Here is a 22336-nt window from a genome sequence, read left to right on the forward strand (position 1 = left end):
AAAGTACAGAGCCCTGAGTCAAAAGAAATATGATGTAAATATTCTTCTTCCTAAGATTTAATAAGACTGAATTCATAACATCACTTTACAAAATGCAACTTATTTCTTAATGAGGCAAATGGAACACTCCTAGTTTAGAAGCACATGGATGTACATAGTTACTCACGGTCTCACTTGTTTTTATTTAGTGTCTTTTTTCTGTACCTTTGCTTTGGCTAGGAAAACTCCAAAACGTTTTATACTGTTTTTTTTCCCCTCTTTTTTTTTAGTCCCACTAAAGCAAAAGATGACAGGTAATAATATAATGTGTGGTAGAAGGAGAAATGCTGACAGACATTGTGTTACTTTGGTTCAATTAGGCTCTAATTACTTCTTCTCTTCAATTAGAAAATCACATGAACCAATTATGCCAGATAATGTGTGCTTATCCTATTCAAACTGCACAATGGGTAAGGTCTATTCACATTGATTATCTTCAATTTATGCTTTTAGCCTTTTTTTCCCCTTCTGTCTGCATGGCCCATTACAGTTTTAAAGTGGAAGCTCTTAAGCAGTTCACAGTATTATGATATCATTCATAACAATTGTTATGTTTTGATGGAAGAATAATTTTGATGCCTTGAATGCAGAGGAGAAAAATCTCTTTGGATTGAATGTATTCCAATTTTGCTATTTTGGTTAACAATATTCCCATGGTTTTTAAAATAAATATGATACAAGGTGGTCTGCCATTAATGGACAGAGCTGACTAAACAGTTGGTTCTATGGGAACAAAGACAGATTGCAAAACCAAACACATGCTATTGAATACAAGAACTGCTCACTCATTGTCAGCACAGAGGTATCAGTCCTAAAAGCCCCATCAGGCTTCACTCACGAATGATTTGAAGAGCAGAGGGCAATCAGCAAAAGCAAAGTGACAAGTGGAAAAAACATATGAATGTTTTCCTGCAAATGGGGAAAAAGCACAATGTGAACCCAGTCCAATAGATCTGGATGAGCAAAAAGTACTATGAACCAAGCCTGAATACTAGAGGCAACTTGGAGAACTTCAGGACTTAAAGGATTCTACTGATAGAATGTTTTATATATGCTTGTGCTCAGTGGAGGAGTTAACTCCTTAATGCTTTAAGGATTAAAATACAAAATACACCCTTTGCTGTGCAGCAGTCTCTAGAGATGGCCATACACAGATAAACATCAGCTAACTCCAAATGGCACTAATTTTGGTCAATGGGAATCTTCCTCGCCTGGAAAACAAACCACTCACACTCACTTGCTCAAGTAGAATTTATAATCAGAGGAGTCCATTTCCTGGGGAACTGAATAGATAAAACACACAAACAAAAATCCAACAAGAGGCTCTCAAAACCAGTATTCTTTTTCCTTTCACTAGAAAACCAAACCAAAACAAATAATAACAAAACCACCCCACCCTGAGTGCTCAGTCATGCTAGAAATGACTTCAGTGACCACCAGAACATGGTGATCTCTCCACAATACACAAGCTCCAGGGCAAGCCAATTCTTCTCCTGAGTCAAGAAAATCACCTCAGAGCCTCCCATTTTAAATGTGAAATGGATTATTTGCCATGTTCCTCATCTACTGCATGTTATGTTATACTGCAATGCCCAGACACTCAGCACAGGTACTGCAATTCCTTTTAGTCACCTCCGGTCCATACCATTCTGAACAGCCTCAGCAGACCACTTCCTAATGTTTGGAGGACACATTAGCCTTAACTCTTTTTAGTCCACGACATCCTATTTCAAAATTCACAAGAACTTTTTGTTTTTTATTTTCTCAATTTGGACTTGATTTTTAAAGGACAACACATTTTCACTTTTTTTTTTTTTTTTTTTTTTTTTTTTTTTTTTTGCTTCTAGCAACCTTTCATTGCCCTAATGTGTAGTTACCCTAAACACTTTCCATCCTTTCTTGAACCTTTACACTCAGTCATTATGTATTGTCCTTGTGCTTCCAATACACTGTTATTGCGTGGCATCTAGGCTGCATGCAAGGATTTAATTCTCTTGGCTGTCCCTGCTTTAGTTTCTCTTTAATGAGCTTCCTCATTTTCACATAAATCCCTTTTTTCAAAGGGAAACACAAGCATAGTGGATTTTTTGGAATACTGCACCTATGTATGTCATGGTGACTTTATCTAGTAGTTCTCCATACAAGATTTTGTACCCGTTCATAAAGACTGCTCAAGTCCCAGTCAAGGGTGCAATCCTTAGCTGGCTGCTCCATGAAAGTCATTGACAGAGTCTGAAACTTTGATTTCTATGGTATTTCTCTGCATGATATTCATGCAGTGCTTATGGAGAGATCTGAAATTCTCATTGCCAGTATATTTCCTGCCCTCAACAGTTCTCTGATCTACAGTAGAAAACAGTATTTGTTTTTATGTTACCATCTCTGAAAAAAAAAAAAAAAAAAAAAAAACAAAACACAAAAAAAAACAGTGAAATTTGAATATGAAGGAGTCTATATCTTCAGAAAATGTTATTTTAACTGGTGAGGTGAAAGAACAGAAGCTAGCTGTTTATGTTTAAATTTAACATTGAGGTGTTTAACACAAGGGTCATCATTCCCTCCCAACAAGCACTGGAGAGGAGTCAGTAGGTCAAGGTTTCTGAGATAAGTGGGACAAATCTAGCGGTATTTTTGCATACCCATGATGAGAGCCAGGAAAGTAGCTTAGTCTAGGCACTTAGATTCTTGATCTGTGTAATAAGTGAGATCACAGAATCACACAGAATTTCTAGGTTGGAAGAGACCTCAAGATCATCAAGTCCAACCTCTGACCTAACACTAACTGTCCCCACTAAACCATATCCCTAAGATGAATCCCATTCTAAAAGTTTTCAGTTCTGTTAACATTAAAGTGGGAATTAAAGAACCAAAGACTTTGTTAAACCAAGTTGAGACAGTGCAGCTGTTAAGATATTTAGACAGGCTTTCAGTCAAGTACATGTGCAATTATACCTCTGATATGTGAGTATGACAAACATGAAAACACATAAGTACAAATTTGAATTCATTTTTACATGTGGCATTTGCATATTCCCTAAAAAGAGGGCTGCTCAAGAACAGTAAAATCACGTAGTGCATCATGAAATAAAATCAAGGCAGAAGCTAAAGCTGTCTGTCAAAATGTGATTCCAAAGAACTCTTTATATTACATGATACAACAAATGCCATAATGGAAGTTCAAACATCACAGGGAAAATAGCTACCAACAGCAAGCACAATCATTTTTCAGTTAATTGTAACAAGGGGATCTAAACAACTACAGTATTTGAGAAACCACCACCTCTTCTAAGTTCGTACAGCATTCTCTACACAGTTTTAGGTAAGACAAGCCTGTAATAGTAAAAACAAAACAAAACAAAACAAAAACAAAACTGTGGCTTGGTTAACAAGACTCTCCGTGATCAAAGTGTTCTGTAGAACTCAGTGTTGGAACTTCCTCCCCTCCCTCCATCCCACGTTTTTGAAGGCCAGATCTAGGTCCCACTGAAGTCAAGGTCTCTTGTTCACCTGCCTTCTCTGAGAACAGATGGGAAAGGAGCCAGGTGAGTGGGAATTTTCTCACAAAATCTTCACAGTGGCAGAAATTAAAAAATAATAATAATAATAATAAATTATCATATGACAAAAAAATTCTAGTCCATCTGCCAGATCAAAGACCAGAACAAGTTTAAACAAGGACTGAAGCTTTTGGAAGCTGATGTAAGCAGAACACATTTCTCATCAGAATCTTCCTACTACCACTCAAAATTCGGTAAACTTCACAGTCTTTCTGAAGTTCAAAAACACTTTTTGAGTCAAAAAGTGACATAGAAACAGAAATTAAATTTTTAAGATGCTTTTTGCACTCAAAGAATCAAACAGATTTATTTTTGAAGACTGGACTTCCATTTCTCAATGGCTCACACCTCTTGTTTTGAAGAACATTGAACATGGCAGCTCTTGCCAATTTGATCTGTGTGACTACAAAATTTTTAGAACTGTTTTCACAGACTCGGTCTGAATTGATACAATTGCCTCATCTCATTTTAATAAAAATGATCAATTTTGTAAATTGTATTCCACGAGTCAGCTAGACAAGCTTGTTTTTGTCTGAACTTGGACTCATTGGTTGGAGGGAAGGTAAGGAAGGTCATTGTTTGTTTTAAATACGAAGGATGCTAAAACATGCAGAACCAGTAGACTTTTTTCCCTCATCTAATAAAAATAAACCACCAAGAAGTAACAGTTTACAGTTTCTGTCACTATACTGGCTTCTATACAGAATAAGAAATAACAGTACCAACAGTTCTGTAAGTAGATTACTGCTTATTATAAATAAATAAATAAATAAATAAATAAATAAATAAATAAATCCTTCTCTCTAATCCGAAGCGCTGCATTAGTGGAGGGGTCATACAAGAAGGGTTTCTGTTGAGTTCACACATTCTCTTACCTTAATATAATCAAAATGGCTCTTTGCATCTCTTCAGCAATATTATGTGCTCTCCAGCCCATAAGAAAGAAAAAATAAAATTAGACCGTCCCTACACTTGCAATTATTTGGGCACAGGTATGCTACAGGAATAAAACAAGGCCAGAGACATGAGGCAGCAATTCAGCAAAGCAGTAGTTTCCATGTATACAAAAAAAAAAAGGGGGGGGGGGGGGGGAGGGGAGAAAACCCAGGTTTTAAAATGTATGTGTGCAAATTCATTGTCTCTTGGGTATTCATAACAGTTTAGAAGTGAAACTCAGTTTACGAGCATGAAGTATTCTCATGGTTGGTTTAAACTATCATAAATTGCATTGCATTTACCCCCTATAAATATGACTTAAAAAACAATTACAACCTATAAGTAAATGCTTTTACTTGAAGTGTTACTTTTTATGGAAGACACTATATCTTTATCATCTGAATGCCTCAAAGTTTCTGAAATAGATTACAAGAAAGACAGAACTTAAATATTTTGCCCATGAAAAGAATTCAAGTAAGACTCTTCCCATATATATTACCTGTTCTTGATAATGGTACAAGAAGAACTTTTGCATACAAATGCAAACACACAGAGAAGTCAACAGGGATCAAACAGCATAGCAGGGAAGTAGACACTCAGAGAAAGCACAACAGATAAGACTGTTTCCTACTTTTAAATATGAAAAATAAAGACTTCGGGTTTAAAATTACAACTTAACTGAAAACTTCGTTATGCTAGAAAAATCAGCTTTGAAATGGATTATGTGAAATTAGTTTTAGCGCTAAAATGAAAAGCAGGTTAAGGCAACTCAGCAGAAGAAAAATAGGATTCTTCTAGGTAGACAAACTCTGCAGTGATCATTTAATCTAATGAAGTAGCAAATTTGGTTTGGAGGATTTATGTTTAATAATTATAATTATGGAGCTGTATCTGTGATGAATACTCTGTGTTGTGAATACAATAGTATTGCATTTTTAAACTACAGTGTAATTCGTGGGCATACTTTGATGATTTTTCTGGCAACTTGTCCATTTTATAAATCAGCAGGAGGTTTGACAAGATGAGGAAAAAAAAAAAAAGTTTCCTTCTCCCTAGATTTATATATCCTCAGTTATATTCATTGTTAGTGCTGTTCTGAACAACTTACTCATTGATTTGTGGCTTGTGCTCTTTAGAACCTTTTAAGTATTTTCATGTGCCCTGCATATATCTCTTGCTTTTAAAAGAAAAAGTTTAAGAACAGCTTCAAAAATGAGGTACAGCCCTAAATAAGTAATAAGAATTGCCTCTATTTTCATATTTTTTTAAGTTTAAAACACTTGTATGTTCCTTATGTCTCACCTCAGACAGGTAAATGAAATACCAATGTCTTACATCATGGGTCAAAAAAAAAATAAAAATAAAATAAAAAGTGAGAAAGTGACTCACTCCTTTGACAGGCCAAAAATTTTCTATCACCTCTCATAATTTTTCATAATTTCCCCTCAGTCTCTCTCACTGAGGGCATTCCACCATCCACTGTATCTGCTCTCCCAAGGACAAATGCTGAAAAAGGATGCATGTACATCACTTTGTCAAACAGGCTTTGAGTACTAAGGCCAATTAACAATATGTTTACATGCTCTAAGACCATTTGATCTCTGTCTGTCCGTTTCTGTAAATGTTAAGGGCTTCCCTCTTCTAGCCCCCTTCTCGAAGAAGGCTGTATTGGAAATAAACCAGTATAAACCTCCCTGTCTCCAAGGACAGGGTCCGATTCTTATATTCCCCAATTGCAAGGCAAAGGGAACAGAATCTAAAGGCCCTACTGGTGGTACCTTCCTTCCTTTCTGTGCTCCTCCCAGGAACAGATGGGCTGCTCAGCTGGATTACTGTCCTTTGTGTCTCAATTATTCTCCTCTCTTACCTCTGAAAAGCAGCTGAAAGTTAAATATAGGGAAGAGGAAATACACTGTTGGTAAAAGTTGAAAGGAAATGACACTCTCTTTCTTTCTTTCATAATTATACCCATTCTAATGGATTAAAGCAGGTGCTATTGCAATATACCACTTATTTGCCTCTCAGGGCTCCCATCTAAAGTATTATTATTGGTGCCTTTCAAAAAAAAAAAAAAAAAAAACCACACTTTTAATTCCTTAAATAACTTTTCAATTTCTGGGCATTCAGCCCAACGAGTCCTCACTGCTATTGTAATGCAAGTAATAAATAATTATCTTCCCTCTCCACTGACTAAGAAAATGATTGCTCCCATTTCACATTAAAAAAAAAAAAAAAAAAAAAAAAAAAAAAAAAGTGACTTTCCAGATTTCTGAGAAAGTCTCCTCGAGCCTGTCAAGTGCCAAAACCACAAGATCTCTTCTTCTTAAGGTATTGGTTGACTCTCCCATTTCCTTCAGTAATTGGGCATGCCAGAGAAGGGAAGACAGTCAGCACTAGAGAAAACGGGAAGATTTTCTGGAAGAGACTGTTCCTAGGTGCTATCTGGCTGGGTTAGCATGCATATGGAGGGCTTTTGTAAGTTTGCACATCCAATACCTGGAGCGGAGTAAGGATACTTCGTAACAGGATAGAAAACTCTACCGTAGTACTCCATGCCAGGAAATCTAAAAGGCATGAGAGTAGGAGCATTGAGGGACATTCCATAACACAAAGTAATGCTACATGTCTAAGGTTCTTCATTATAGTAGTAGAGACAGGCACAGAGCAACCCAGACTTTCTTCCCTGTAAAACACCAGTCTAAAGTCAACCACTAATTCCAATGATTCTGGGTATCTTAGCAGCTGCAAACTAGCACAAGAGAGCTGGAGCCAGAAGATAATGCTAAGAAGCAGTTGTTAGTCTGTAGGCAAGGTTGAAATACCCTTAAAATAACACCTTTCAAAGGCACTTAGTTTATAGAAACTCAAAGTACATTTAAAAAAAAAAAAAAAAAAAAAAAAAAGCATCAGACTTAGCACATAAAAAAAGGGCAAGTTACTAAGTGCACTTTGGGTCCACCTCCTCAATGGAAAACAAGAGACTAATGATAACACCAACGTGACATATCCCACAGTGACAGAAAAGAACATGCTGGGAACAGCTTGCCTCAGCACTTCACGTACAGTAGACAAGGTAACACTGCACACCATGTCCGTGGCTTTGGCCACATCTCCAGGAGCCAGCACACTCCAGAGGATCTGTACTTTTCTCCATTTGGCATTCAACCTCCCTTACTTCTTGCAGCCTGGCAGCTGCAATGCAAGCAGCAACACACCACTGTGCTAAAGCACTGCCCCAAGGCAGGACAGGAGAAAACCATAGCACACTCCCAGCCTGCTCCCATGCAGTCATGGCCACTGCATCAACAGCATCCCTGTGCAGTCATGCTGCTCTCAGTGGCACCACCAAATCCAGCGACTGACCAAGCACACTCCACCACAACCCCGAGCTGCTCAGCCACCTCCCTCACAAAACAGATCTGAGAATACAAAATTGTAGACACGTTATTTTGAGAAACAGCTTAATGGGAGTTACCAAGGGATGTGAATCAGACTTCATAACAAAGAGACATGTACCAATTTAAGTTCGAGTCCAATTCCCAGAATGACATTATCTGTGTAGTGTTAATTCTTTATTATTCAAAAGATTGCTAACTGTTCGTATCTGCACAAATGTGTTCATGCTTCATTCATTTCAAGTCAATAATAATGGATTCTTACTATTGATTATACATGAGCCTTTTTGTCCCATCATAATGAAATTTTAATGTTGATGGTCCCAAAACTATTATTTCAACCTAATAACAGTGAGACTTGACAATTACCTCGCTCTGCGAATTGCAGATAGAACTAATAAGGTCATCCTTAATAACTTTTTGTTTACCTGACATTTGGTAATTCTATAGTTATTATGTATTATTTTAAAGCCAGAGGAGTGTTTTGCAAAGAAATGTTGTCTCCCCATGGAATAAAATATGATTCTGCCAGGTGGAAGCCTTTCTTGTGCCTGCTCCTTGACCCACGGTGCGGCGCTTGTTGCCATTACCTGAGCCCCACAGCCCGGGGGAGAGATGCACGGCTCCACAGCTGCAGTTCAAAAAGATAATTACAAAAAGAAAGGGACAAGAATCTTTAAATCCTCAAAACAAAACAAATCCATAAAAGAAAACTTAATTTAAGAATCAGTAAGGATAGGCTAGCAAGTGATGTGGTATTAGCTCGGTTCAGTGAACTGGCATATGTTTTCACCCTGCCATACTTTCAGCATCGCTGTGGGACTGCCCTCAGGATGTTTCCCCACTTTCTGGCCCTCAGCAACCCTGCCAGTCCTAGGACAAGAAGCACCCCACAGCATCTCAACCTCTGCCATCCCATGGCCAAGGAGCAGTCCTTTTGGTTCCCACTAAGGGTGTGCACAATCTGCACACCCTTACCAGGTGCTGCTCACTGCCCCGGCCATCGCCTTCCCCCATTTCCACCATGTCATTAGCAAGCAGCCACTGCTCCTCCAGCCCACAGCAGGAAACTGCCCTTCTCACAGCACCAGGGGTGAACCCAGTGACTGAACCTCACCAAAGCAGAGAGCATGCTTTCCCCTTTTTTTTTTTTTTTTTTTTTTTTTGAGACCCCCAGAAGCAGCCTCAGTCACAGGTGCTAAATATCTGGGGCAGGACGAGCTCCCCTCAGGTGGCTGAGGGAACACCCAACCAGCCCCCAAACGGGACTTCCTCCCCCAAAAGGCAGATGGGGGGAAAACGGGGCACATGCGGTAAGAGAAGAAGGTTTGAACTGAGAAGAAACCAGCAGTGAGGAGACCACCACAAGGCTGCAGCAGCAACTTTGAGTTGACAAAATGGCTGCTGGCCTCTTCTGGAGGAAAGAGGGGGGAAGAGGAGCTGCAGCTGCATTGGGCCACCTGGTCCAGCCAGGCACGTAAGTACCACAAAAACGTGCAAATGGGATTCAGACTAGTGTTATTAGAGTTAACACATATATAACCATTGTCAGCTATGTGTATAAGCACTGTCATGTATCTGAGTTTAAGTGCCCTCCCAGGACAGGGTTCCCAAACGCTGCAATACCGCACACGTGCGATGCTGTGGTTTTGCTGCAGAAGAAACACTCGTGGGTATGGACCTGTCTCTGCAGCCAGGAAAGACAAAGCGCCTAAGGGTCTTTCAATCTAGCAAAGAAAATTTACATGGAAAACAATGCTTGTTCTGGCCCCTGTGCTAGCGGCAGGTTGGCTAAATCTAGGAATGTCGCTATTAAATAAATAAATAAACATGATTTTGGCACGAAGATGGATCCTGGTAAGAAAGCTGACAAACCTTGCAAAGTACTTACGGGGGAATCCCAGATCCCACACATTTCCAAGTAAACAGTCATACTTCTTGCAGATAGCAATTCTGTTTTCACCAGGGTGCAGACACAACGCCTGGCTTTACCTTAGTGTTTGGGAGCAGTGGGGCAGCAGGAATCAATAGTGAAGCCTTTCAATAAATACTAATTCTGGAGCAGGAGACAGATGGAAAAAAATAAGCCATATTAATCATCAAAAAGATAACCCAGGGTTAATATTACTCTATTTGTCTCTCATACACAATTTTTTGGTTATCAAGCTTTTCTAGTATTCCAAGATCCCAAATATGACAGGGATACAAATGCTAGGAATAACTGCTTGCACAACTGATAGAATCTGCTTTGATTACACTGTTCCTCAGACATACTAAAATAATTAGTCTGTTACATTCAGCCCAATATAGGCAATCTTACATGGATAAAGAATGTATCTCAGTAGAGGAAAAACGGGCACCAGGAATCTGTACATTGGCTTACTGAGGAGCAACACCCATGTCCACTGCTTCAGGATATGGCACTGGTTATGCAAATGGCAAAGCAAGATTTACACTTTCTTAAATTGATTATTTATTAATATATACTCTGAAACGCATATCAAAGAACTTCTCAGCTTCTCAACTGTAAGTCTGCTGGAGCTACTTAGAACAGGGAAAGAATATCAACCCATTATCACCATCTCTAATAGAAATCTACTTTATTTACTAATTAAAATATTCCTTTCCTTCAAAAATTGATTGATTTCCCAATAAGTGGAAAATAAAAATGTGCTTAGCTTTCCACAACAGAAATTTGAAGGTTTTTACGGAGGAATAATCCTGATTTAGGATTAGCTTTGATTGTTTGACAAGCCCCAGTCCTGATACAGTAGTCGTAAAGTTGTGGCTGTTCAGGTACTAGCATTTCCCTTAATGAAAAGGCAACACATAAAATTTGCACTCTTTCAGGCACAACAAAGGAAGATAAAATTACACATCTACCTCCCCAAAACAGAAATCCACACACATCTAACAAATAAAAGAAATTTGACTTGAATTTCAATTTGTTACTTTATTTTCTTTAACTCAGAGGAAGCTGTCTGAAGCTCTTTAATTTTCAGGCTTGCTAAAGCCTCATTTTTTTTTTTTTGTTTACAAACTTGTTCATAGCTCTAGCATTCCTAAGACTGCTGGCAGGAATTTAAAAGCACTGTGATAGGATGCCATGCTACTCAAAATTTCACAAAGTTTGTCTGGGAGAACTTTTAAAATTTAAAAAAAAAAAATGTCCTAAAAATGAGGTGGATGCTGGTTTTTCAAGAGATGTAGCTGTTACATTTCTCAGTCTCCGATGTTGCTGCTGCAGATCAGTCCTAGAAAGGTGAAAGTGCTGTGAAAGGTACACACAGCTTCCTACCTATGGAAAGTAATGCTATATTTCTGATTTTCCCCATCCTCCTGTGCTTGTGCACAGCACATGGCATTGCCATTGCTGCTTGTGCTGTAGTCAGGGAAAGGAGGGAGAGGAAGCAGAAAGGTCTTCAAAAAAAATGAACTCCAACCTCCCTAGTTTGCAAAGATAAGGATGCATGTTTTTTTTATTTAACAAAACAACAACAACAACAAATGCATACAACATTCCATAGCAGAAATGTTCAATTTGTCATAAAGCAGCATGTTATACTTCCCATACATACTACACCAATTTTCAGGAAGCAAGTTTCTTTACTTGTATTACATGGAGAATCTTGGATTAAAAAGCTAGAAGCAAAGGGTCTTGTAGTAAAACTCCCAACTGGAGACCTGCAAGTGATTTTGCACTGAACCTGGAGTAGTGTATGGTATACATGATGTGAGACTGACAGGCCTGTAATTGCTAGGGTCTTCTTTCTTGCCCTTCTTGAAACTTGGCACATTTGCCAGCTTACAGTCTACTGGGATCTCTCCAAATTCCCAAGACCACTGAAAAATAATTGAGAGAGGTCCCGCAATGACATCAGCCAGCTCTTCAAGCACCCTGGGATGGATCCCATCCGGACCCATGGACTTGTATGGATCCAGGTGGAGCAGCAAATCCTGCACACATTCAGGGTTGGCTAGGAGTTTATCACTCCCATTGTCATGGTCCTCCAGCACCATGGGTCCCAAAGCCCATAATCAGCATTGAAGACAGAGACAAAGAAGGCATTAAACATCTCTGCTTTTCCTATGTCCTTGTCTATGAGGTGACGTTCCCCATCAAGTAGTGGACCTATGTTTTCTTTGGTCCTCCTTTTTCTGTTCACAGATCTAAAAAAAACCTTTTTATTGTCTCCGACAGACTTGACCAGCTTCAACTCTAATTTGGCTTTAGTCACACAAATTCTCTCCCTACAAATGTGAACAGTGTCCCTGTATTCCTTCCATGTAACCTGACCCTCCTTCCAGCAGCTGTAGCTGTTTTCTTTTTTCACGTAAGCTCCAGGGTCAGCCACGCTGGCCTTCTGCCCCGCCTGCTTGATTTCCAATATTTTGGAATTGCCTGATCCTGTGCTTTTAGAAGGCAGTGCTTAAAGACTGTTGGCCAGTCTTTATAATTGCCACGTCCCCCACAAATCCTCTCTGTTCTCCAGCATCAGATCAAGGAGGGCACCTTTCCTAGTTGTCTCCCTTAGCACCTGCACCAAGAAGCTATCATCTAGGTGCTTTAGGAACCTCCTGGACTTGCTCGTGTTGGTCTTGTGGTGATCCCAGTTGATGTCTGGCAAGTTGAAATCCCCTGTAAGGACAAGGGGAGTTGACATTGCCTTTGTTTGTCCATTAATCCTTACCCAGAGGCTCTCAACTTTGCCATCACCTACTAGAAGTTCCACACAGTCCAGCCCATGCTTCACATACATTGCCACCTCGCCTACCCTGCCTGTCCCTCCTGAAGAGCCTGTAACCATCTATTGCAGCACACCAGCCAAGGACTCATCCCACCAGGTTTCGCTTATGCCAATGATGTCGTAGCTGTGGGACTGGGCCGAGACTTCTAGCCCATCCATTTTATTCCTCATACTGTGTGCGTTTGTGTAGAAGCACTTCAAATGCAGCTCCCTGCACGCAGCACTTGGTGGAGGAGACCAAAGGACCTCACTAGCACACCATCCCTTAGCTCATCACCAGCATGCCTGCTTTTATCCCTTTCCCCCTTTGACTCTAGTTTAAAGCCCTATCTATCAGCCCCACTAACTCCTGAGCAAAAATTCTTTTCCCCCTCTAATTTCCTTAAGGGGTCATGAGAGAAGTGTATAAAATTAGGAACTCTTATTTATCATAGTGATCTTTGAATTAACTTACTCTGGAAAATGGGAAATTTGGACCAGATGATTTTCTAAGGTCCCTTCCAACCTAAATCGTTGATTGATTCTCAGTTTTGATGAAACCAAGAGGCAATAAACTTTTAAAGGATATTTTGGCCTGTGGAATCCATTGGCATAGCATACTGCTGAGTCCATGATATTAAATAAGTAGATGAGGCATCAGTGTAGATTAAATAAAAATCCATGGTTGGGTTGGACGGGTTACCTTTTCTCAAGGACTGCATATTGTGAGGCCAGCACAGCTTGCAAAGCATTGTTAGAAAGTTTCTCTAATACATAAAGAGGAGTTTCCTTTCCTTTCCTTAAAGGAGCTGGTGTGGGCCGTGGACAGAGCCAGCTCATCCCTTTTGTTAAAACATGCTGTGTGCAGGGTGAGGTTCAGGTCTCAATTACAATAGTTCTAGTAATTGTGCCATCAGAAACTTCTTTGTAAGACAGTGTTTGAGTTAAATTGCCCCTGCATTTAAAATTTGTGTTTTGCACGGATGCCAAATTTACATTCCATTGCACAGATAGAAAGAGGGTCTGATTCATTAGTATTTATCAAGGTAGCTGTGCTAGGGTAGTATTAACTAGGGAAAAGTAGAAGCCCCTGCTTTGCAGAGGGTATAGCCAACCCTGTTACATTGGTCTGTGATCCCTAGGGTAATGTTACCCCAAATAAAGCCAACAGCTTCCTTCCTTTTTTTTTTTTTTTTTTTTTTTTTAATCCAAACTAGGCTGACAGATTTTTGAAGTGTTAAAAATATTTCATTGCTTTCTCAGTAAAAGCAGATTAAAGGAAGCTGGTTGGCTGTTTTCTACAATAAAATCCACCAACCTGTCCTTGTCTAGAATTTATTTCAATAACATATTAACTTCAAGAGTGGGTAATAAGATTATTTTTGAAAAGTAAGAGGAAAAGAATCTAAGCCTGAAAACCACTTTTGTTAGTGCTGCAATATGCATCTGTGGTAAGGTTAATAATAGAGTTATCTCTGTCGACAAAGGAAGGAGCCTGACAATGGAGAAGAAATCCAAATGGGTTTGAGTTCCTTGCATAATTGTTATTTTAATTGCCATGTTCAGAAAAGTCTTCAGAGGTTCACCAAACACTGCTCATCTCCAGATGAGATTTACCAGTGCACCACTCACAAGCTTTCTTTTGAAAAGTCACTTTCTTGTTTTATCATGTTTACAAAAACTGAAGTGAGAGTTAGTTATGAATCTTCTGTTATTTGAGTCGATGGCAGATGCTAGGAAGGCTTTGCTGTGTGGTAGAGCTAAACTCTCTGGGACTGATTACAAAGAAATTCCATTAGCAATATTTAAATGCCATCTTTGAAAGGCACTCAATAATATGTGTGTTGGCGCTGATCAAGAATAGTACCTTTTAAAAATGAAAAAGTAATGTGACTGTTAGTTTAACATAAAAATGTCAAACTGTGGGCAGTCTCTTGTCAATTAAAGAATCTGGGCTATTCCTAATGGGAATAAGGATGAAGGGGGTGTGTGTGGAAAGTGGGTACTAAAAATTGCAGATGTGCAGAACTACTCAGAGATAATTTGTGCTGGCATATAACACTGTCAGCCAGTTTGGAAGTAATACAGGCAGCTTGATACCTGTTCTGCCTGAGCCACCTTAGTGATTTTTTTTTTTTTAATGTATCTTCCTTAATAGCTAGCAAGGCTTTACAGTAAGCAGGGCTACGTTAATGGTGTGCTGAGTGGAGGTGGATTTGTGCAGATTTAAAGAATGTACTTTAGCAAGTTCATAAAATGTATTAAAATGGAGAAGCTGCGACTGCTGAATTGAGGGATATACCTGTGAGAGGGGAAGGAGGGTCCTTAAGCTCTGGAAGCTAGTGGAGCTGGTGCTTAGATAGGAGTAGAGGGATGAAGACGTGCATCTCCGTTACCTGTCAGTTCACGTCAGGGTTACGGCTCAGTATAAATAAAACACCGCAGTCAAGCACCATCTCTAGCTTCACCTGAAAGGAGCTTCCAAGGAAACAATAGTCTGGTAGAAGTTCACTTGGAGGGAACATCCTATAAGTTCTCTCTTTACCAGTTGGTACCTGGGTCCGTTGCCTGCTTTTGGGAGGTCTGTGCTTTTTTTTTTTTTTTTTTTTTTTTAAATTACCATTACTTTCATTGTGTCATTCTCTTAAAGCATCCTATTTTTAAAATTATTTTGTTCAGCCAGATTTAAAGCAGGATGTATACCTAGTGTTCTCTTTCCCCAGCCATGTTTCAACTCTCTTCTCACTGTCCTAGCTAGTCACTTCGTGTTTGATCCACAAATGCTTCACCTAAAATGAGGCCTGTGCAGCAGCTGGTGCTGATATGTAGATGTACATAAGCAGCTGTCTTCCTCATGATTTAAATGTAAATTAGAAAGGAAGCACTAGCACCTCCATTCTGCAAGATGAGAGTTGAGTGTTACTGGGATTTGACCAAGGTCATGAGTGTCTGTGGCAGATCTAGAAACTGAACGTTCAAGTCCCAGTATGTCGTGTTAGGTCGGAGGCATCTTTTCACTTTAATCTTTGTATTTTAGTGATAAATTCTGACTCCTTTGCCTAATCATTTACCCAGACTGAAACTGACTCTTCCTTAGTTTTCCCATGTGATCGTTTTTATTTTTTTTTTAATCCTTTTAAATACCACGTATAAATAGGATACTGTGCTTTTTCTTTTGGACCCAGTATTTTGGATTTTCCTTTTTTGTTAATCTGTTGCTCTTTGCGCCTTTAATGTCTTGTTATAATGCCTCTTTTATCCTGACTTCTTAAAAGCATTTTGTCCATAGATTTGATGCCTTTTCATGTCAGCCTAATATTTTGTACTCACTTGACGCCACCAGTTGTTGGCTCATGGCTTTGTCATTGCTAATTGTTATACTTTGTTTTATTGCTGTGTCCTTCTGTTATCCTTTCCCAGTGCTTTGCTTAAAAGTGCTATATAAATAACTAAAATATAATGGGCCAAGTGGAAAGTAAATCAATAGAGAAGCTTGTTATGAGGGCAAAACTGGGGATCCCCTAGAACTGTTGCAAAAGGCCAACTAGAAAGGTGAGCACCATTTTCTCTTAGCTCCACTGCTGTCTGTCAGAGTTTCTCGGTGTTGTTAATCCCTAATACTATTTTTTTTGTTTGTTATCTAACTCAGAGACACAGAGGACAACTAGAAGATCTGATAGAAAACAGGCACAGTAGTTACTTAGATAGGGACACAGAAGTCTTAACATACCCCTAAAAAGGGAACAAAGCCCTGGGAATGCTTACCTGCAGGGTCCCAGGGTCTGTATTTGGCCACAGGGGGTGAAAATACCCTGCTCTGGCAGAGAAGGGAAGTTGGAAGGCTGCCTGGGGCAGGTAGCTTTAATTGGGAGTCCTACAGATGTTGGTATGTTCCTGTAGGCCAGTAGGTGAAATGCGGATTTCGATAACTACTGACAGTTTTTAGCACCTCTGTTGTGCATCTGCAGTCAGTGCAGAGAGGTTTTACTAAACAGATTTGTTAAGACTCTGTTAGGGTAATTGGATGATCTACTGATTTATTCAGCACCTTCTAAGGAAAACATTTTCTGGAAACAGATGTGCCTTCATCTTCAAAACGAGTTAAAATGGAGTTTGAGAAGTCTTTCATAGAAGGAGAGGGGTTAGAGATGCACAGGATCCTGTATGCTGTCCAACTAAAGGCAGAATTGTCAACCTTTGGGGCATATGGTCTCAAATAGAGAGCAATCTTTACATCTAAAACGGGAACTTTGTAAAACTAGGAAAGCCAATACTCTGACTTTGTAAGCCATTACTGGTGAGTGTCTGTTCTTGCCTTTCTGAGTTTGCAAGCACAGTAGCTCAGAAGGCAAAAATCTATGTTTTCTCACAACATGAATGAGACTGAAGTGCTTCGAGTCTAAATTACAATAAACCAAAGTTTGGTTTTGCAGCAGCATCTTCAGCATTGTAGAGCCAGAAATGCTGCCCTCTGATGGTTGGAGCCAATTTTTCAGGGTGAAAGTAAACTGAAATGAAGCACCTGGGTTGCACTTACGGGTTCTAAAAGATCTTTGGCACATCAAGAAATATAATAGGCCATCGTAGCACAAAGTCAAGGTCATAAATGATTAAGTATGTGTGTGTAGAGACAGTTTAGCTTTCAGAATTCAGTATAAGCTCCTACAGACTAATATGTTCAAAACAGTTTTCCTTTGGCTCTAGCTTTTCTTTAGGAAAAAAAAAATGCTTTAGTCCAATAGAGAGGCATCTTTTTTTTTTTTCTTTTTTTTTTTTTTATCAGGCTAAAAATTGAAAATGCAGAGAATAGAACAAACCACAGGAAAAATTGTGCTATAGTTGCTGGCATACCATGGTTGTATGCCAAGAGAGACTGAAAACTTTGTTCTGCTGTGCGAGGCAAGTGCTGCTCCAAGAAACGTCCATGCAAGAGCAGTTTTAGGGGAAACCGTGCGTGCTCCCGATTTCAGGGTCAAGGGGAGTCATCTTCAGGTGCAGTGGGAAAGCAATGTGTCGTGAACAAACTGGTCCAGTGGAACTCAGGCCTTGCTGTATACCACAGTATCGATGAATTTGATACTGGCTGTTTTGGAAGAGCACAGAAGTGTTAGATGTGACTTTCCACTGAGTGACAGCCAGAAGTGTCCTGAAAGATGAGCAGTGCAAAGACTTGCTGGGAAACTCCAAGAGGGACCCAAATCCCTTTCTGAAACTCATCGGTAACAAGTGGTGTTGGGACCTCCAGGTGGGAGGGGAACTTCAAAGCCAGGTTTTTAAGAGGCATGGATGTATTTACAGTACCCAAAAAAGACAGGAGGTGGCATCAATTTTGCGCATTTATAGGAGCTCTGAATGCAGATGTTCAAATGCAGATGAATCTGCTCCAGTGTTTGGGAAATTGAGCTCATAAATGGTTAAGAAACGGGGAGGGGTGGGTGGAAAGAGGTTAGCTGGGTGTTGCAGAGCAGTGGGAAGAAGCGGTGCGAATAAATGCAGGACAGGCAGTGGGTGGTGTAGATCTCTGCTGGACTGGAATCCTATCAAAGTCTAAGATAATGCTGTAACTTTTACAGAACCCTGTGTAATCAGTAAAGCTTTTTTTTTTTTTTCCACATAGCTGAAACTTTGGGCAGCTTTTAGGACAAGCTAAACATGTCTCTTTAATTTGATGCAGGAATGCGTGAGCCTTTAATTAGGGACTCTCTCGTAAGAGCAGTAACAGACTTTCCTTCGTGTAATTTCTGTGGTAGAAACATGTTCTCCTGAGTTTTATGTGTGTGCATTTTTTATTAGTGCATTTTATCTTTAAAGAGGGAATAAGTGTGTTTATTAAGGTGGTTGTATTTACCCTTAATGCAATGCATTAAGGATCTATTTATTACCAAGAAGTCTGCTTTTGTAGAGTGTGTGCTTGTAGAAAAGCGGAGCTATTGATTAGATTGCTTCTGAGGCACTTTACTCTCATTACAGTTGGAGTAGATTTGGTGTGGTGTACTCTGGTTTCTCTAAGCAGTGTACTATGCGTGTATGTTTTGTCCTCTAGATGTTTAATGGTTGCTGTTGGAAGTGATTTTCTGTCTTATATGGAATTGGTATTGTTTGAATGGTGGCATTTTCTTCTCCTTTCCATTTGCTCTGTTAATGATAATAATTAACCAACTCTCTGCTTTCACTTTTATTAATATATTGATTACTCAAGTATAATAAATGGGGTCTCAATATATGTACTTTTGCATGAAATGACAGAATGAGCTCCTGATAGCTCTAATATTCATCCCAGGAAGCTTTAGCAACAAACTGAGCCCTGCAGCAGTAATGCTTTCAAATTATTTAGGAAAAGTTTAGAAATCTGGACACCAATATATGACAACAGGGATTTTTGTAATTCTTTTATCTGTGATGTTGAAACTACATAAAAGGCCTGGATATGATCTGTGCACATTAGGGCTTACACAGATTGCATTGAGAGTAGGGTTGAGGTTAGTGGGGTTAGTTTTGTTAATTTTATTGATATTCTTGAGGTAAGGAAGAAAAATGCTAGAAAAATAGCTTATTGTCCTCTAAATATGTTCTTGAGAGTTTGGGTCATAATATACTTTGGTTTAATTTTAGGAATACTTTGCAAAATTAGATGTTTACCCTTTTGGGCACAGTTTCCCCTAGGATCCTACTGGACAAGATGTCCAGCTAAACAAAAACATCATCCAATGGGTGAGCAATTGGCTAATGGGCAGGGCTCAAAGGGCTGTGGTAAATGGGGCCACATCTGGCTGGCGGATGGTCACCAGTGGGGTCCCCCAAGGCTCCATTTCAAGGCCAGTCCTCTTCAATGTCTTTATAAATGATTTGGATGTAGGACTAGAAGGTGTTCTGAGCAAATTTGCTGACAACACCAAACTTGGAGGAGTTGTGGACACAGACGAGGGTAGAAAGGCCTCGTGGAGAGACCTGGACAGATTGGAGAGCTGGGCGTGAAGTTTAACAAAACAAAGCATGAAGTTTAACAAAAGCAAGTGCCAGGTCCTGCACGGGGGATGGGGCAACCCTGGCTATACGTACAGACTGTGCAATGAGATGCTGGAGAGCAGCCCCACAGAGAGGGATCAGGGGGTTGTGGTTGACAGCAAGTTGAATATGAGCCAGCAGTGTGCCCTGGCAGCCAGGAGGGCCAGCTGTATCCTGGGGTGCATCAAGCACGGCATCGCTAGTTGGTCGAGGGAGGTGATTGTCCCGCTCTGCTCTGCGCAGCCTCACCTCAAGGTGAGGTCTGGGCACCACAGCACAAGAAGGACATTAAACTGTTGGAGAGTGTCTAGAGGAGGGCGACCAAGATGGTGAAGGGCCTAGAGGGGAAGACATATGAGGAGCAGCTGAGGGCACTGGGCCTGTTCAGCCTGGAGAAAAAGAGGCTGAGGGGGGACCTCATTGTGGTCTACAGCTTCCTCGCGAGGGGGAGTGGAGAGGCAGGTGACCTATTCTCTGTAAACACCAGTGATAGGACCCAAAGGAATGGTGTTAAGCTGAGGCAGGGGAAGTTTAGGCTGGACATCAGGAAGAGGTTCTTCACCAGAGTGTGGTCGCACACTGGGACAGGCTTCCCAGGGACGTAGTCACTGCGCCAAGCCAGTCTGAATTTAAGAAGCAACTGGACTGTGCACTTAGGCACATGGTCTAAACTTTTGGGTAGACCTGTGTGGTGCCAGGAGTTGGACTCGATGATCCTTATGGGTCCCTTCCAACTCAGGATATTCTATGATTCTACAATTCTATGAAATTAAATAACCTGCTTTCAGTTTCATACAGTTAAAATGTGTCCTCAATGCTTTTTCATACCTCTAAGTACTTTTACTCTGACACACCTGATGCTTGCAGTGAGAATTGATCATTAGGAATAATCCCTTCCGAAACACACATATGACAGCATGCAGTGCCTGACGAGCCAGAGTGCCTCTGTGATGCTTTTACAGCTATCATTTTTCTCCTCATCACTACAGCCACATTTCACTGCTTTCAATATCATCCTGGTTTGTTCTACAGGATCCTACAGGTTATGCTTTACAAAGATAACATGAGCTAGTGGCAATAATCTCCTGATACATGAAAGAAGTACTTGCCAAGTCACAACCCTGGATAGCCGAACAGGTCAGACTCCACAGGCAGGGGGAGGCAGGCAGCCAGCATACACACAACGCTTGATTTCACAAAGGCTGTTTTACCTCTGTATCAGATACAGCTTGAATTTACTGCGGTCCTACTCTCATATATCAGTGACTCAGTCCATTGGCTGTGTCTTCTAAAGATTTCACATGCGTCAACTCAACTCAGCCTCTTCCTTTAGCCAAAGGCTTTTGGTGTTGCATGTCCTAACAGGGAAATTTGCAGGTGTACCTATAAAATGAACCATGAGTCATCATAAAACCATTCTTCAGACGAATTTATTTGTGTCTGGGATTATCTCATGCTGGAAGCACCCATACTTGCTAATACTAACGGAGTGTCTTCCAAGTTCCCTGAAATGTTCTTTTTCCGAACCAAGTCTTCCATAGTTTCTTTCCTGTTTTGTTCCATTATTAACCTGTTTCCCTCTGCAGTAAAGTAACAACTATGCAAAACTAAAAAAAAAAAAAAAAAAAAAAAAAGAGAGAGAGAAAAAGAAAAAAAGATGAGACAGATGAGACAACATTTAAGTCATTAAGTAGTAATCAGGATTTGGATTTTGATGCACCAGTTTATCTAAAAATTCTGTAGCAGAGACAATATGCAACCAATCCCTAAGACATAAAGGAACTCTGAGAGCACAGAAAGCTGACAAATAGTTTCTGAGGTCACACACAACAAATTACAATTGGGTTAAAGCTATACAGTGTACTAAAACAAACAAACCAAACAAACAAACAAAAAAGTTACATTGTTTTCCATCATAAACAATTTTCAAGCTTTTAAAATTTTGCTAACGCTAATTACATGCTTTTGAATAAGCAGAATTCCCGATTCTAATTGTATTCCTACTCAATGGCTTATTCTACCAGGTTATTCCTTGGATACAAATAAAAAGGTGTGGAATTTCAAACACGTCTGAATATTTTGGGTCAGCTGAAAACACAACCATTATCAGATTTATTTGCCACCTGAGAGAGAACATGGAATTGAGGAACAACAAAAATCACAACGTATATGCACACAGATGCACTCCTCACTGAAACATGGGCATGGTATTTCTATTGCCACACTGAATTGCCTCAATCAGAGCAGGACAAAAATCTTTTCCAATAGCCAGAAGATGGTCAGAGCCTGAAAGGCACAGAACCATAGTGACCACAGAAGTGTTAAGGACCTACAGCTAAACAGCTTCCTGGCTAACACTGTCATAATATTTACAGAAATACTGCCGGTATTACACCATTCCCACAGGAAGACTAATGGAAAGCTATTCAAAATGAGAATCCTTCCTGCAGGTGGGATGGCATTTCTTCAATCTCAGGGTTAACTGCATCTCAGCTGCGACCTGGAGCACCCTTGTTATTTAAGTCTTGAGCCTCCCAAGAGCAGAGAAATCATGCTAAGTTACGGTGAATTTCTACTGGGGAAAACAAGTGCTAGATGCTAGCGCTGAAACTATAGTGGTCTTAGTTATGACACAGACTGCCTGAAAACAGGCTTGTTCTGATTTTTGGTTGTTTGT

Source organism: Aythya marila (genome assembly GCF_965140915.1).
Source record: "Aythya marila genome assembly, chromosome: 5".
Classification (NCBI taxonomy): domain Eukaryota; kingdom Metazoa; phylum Chordata; class Aves; order Anseriformes; family Anatidae; genus Aythya; species Aythya marila.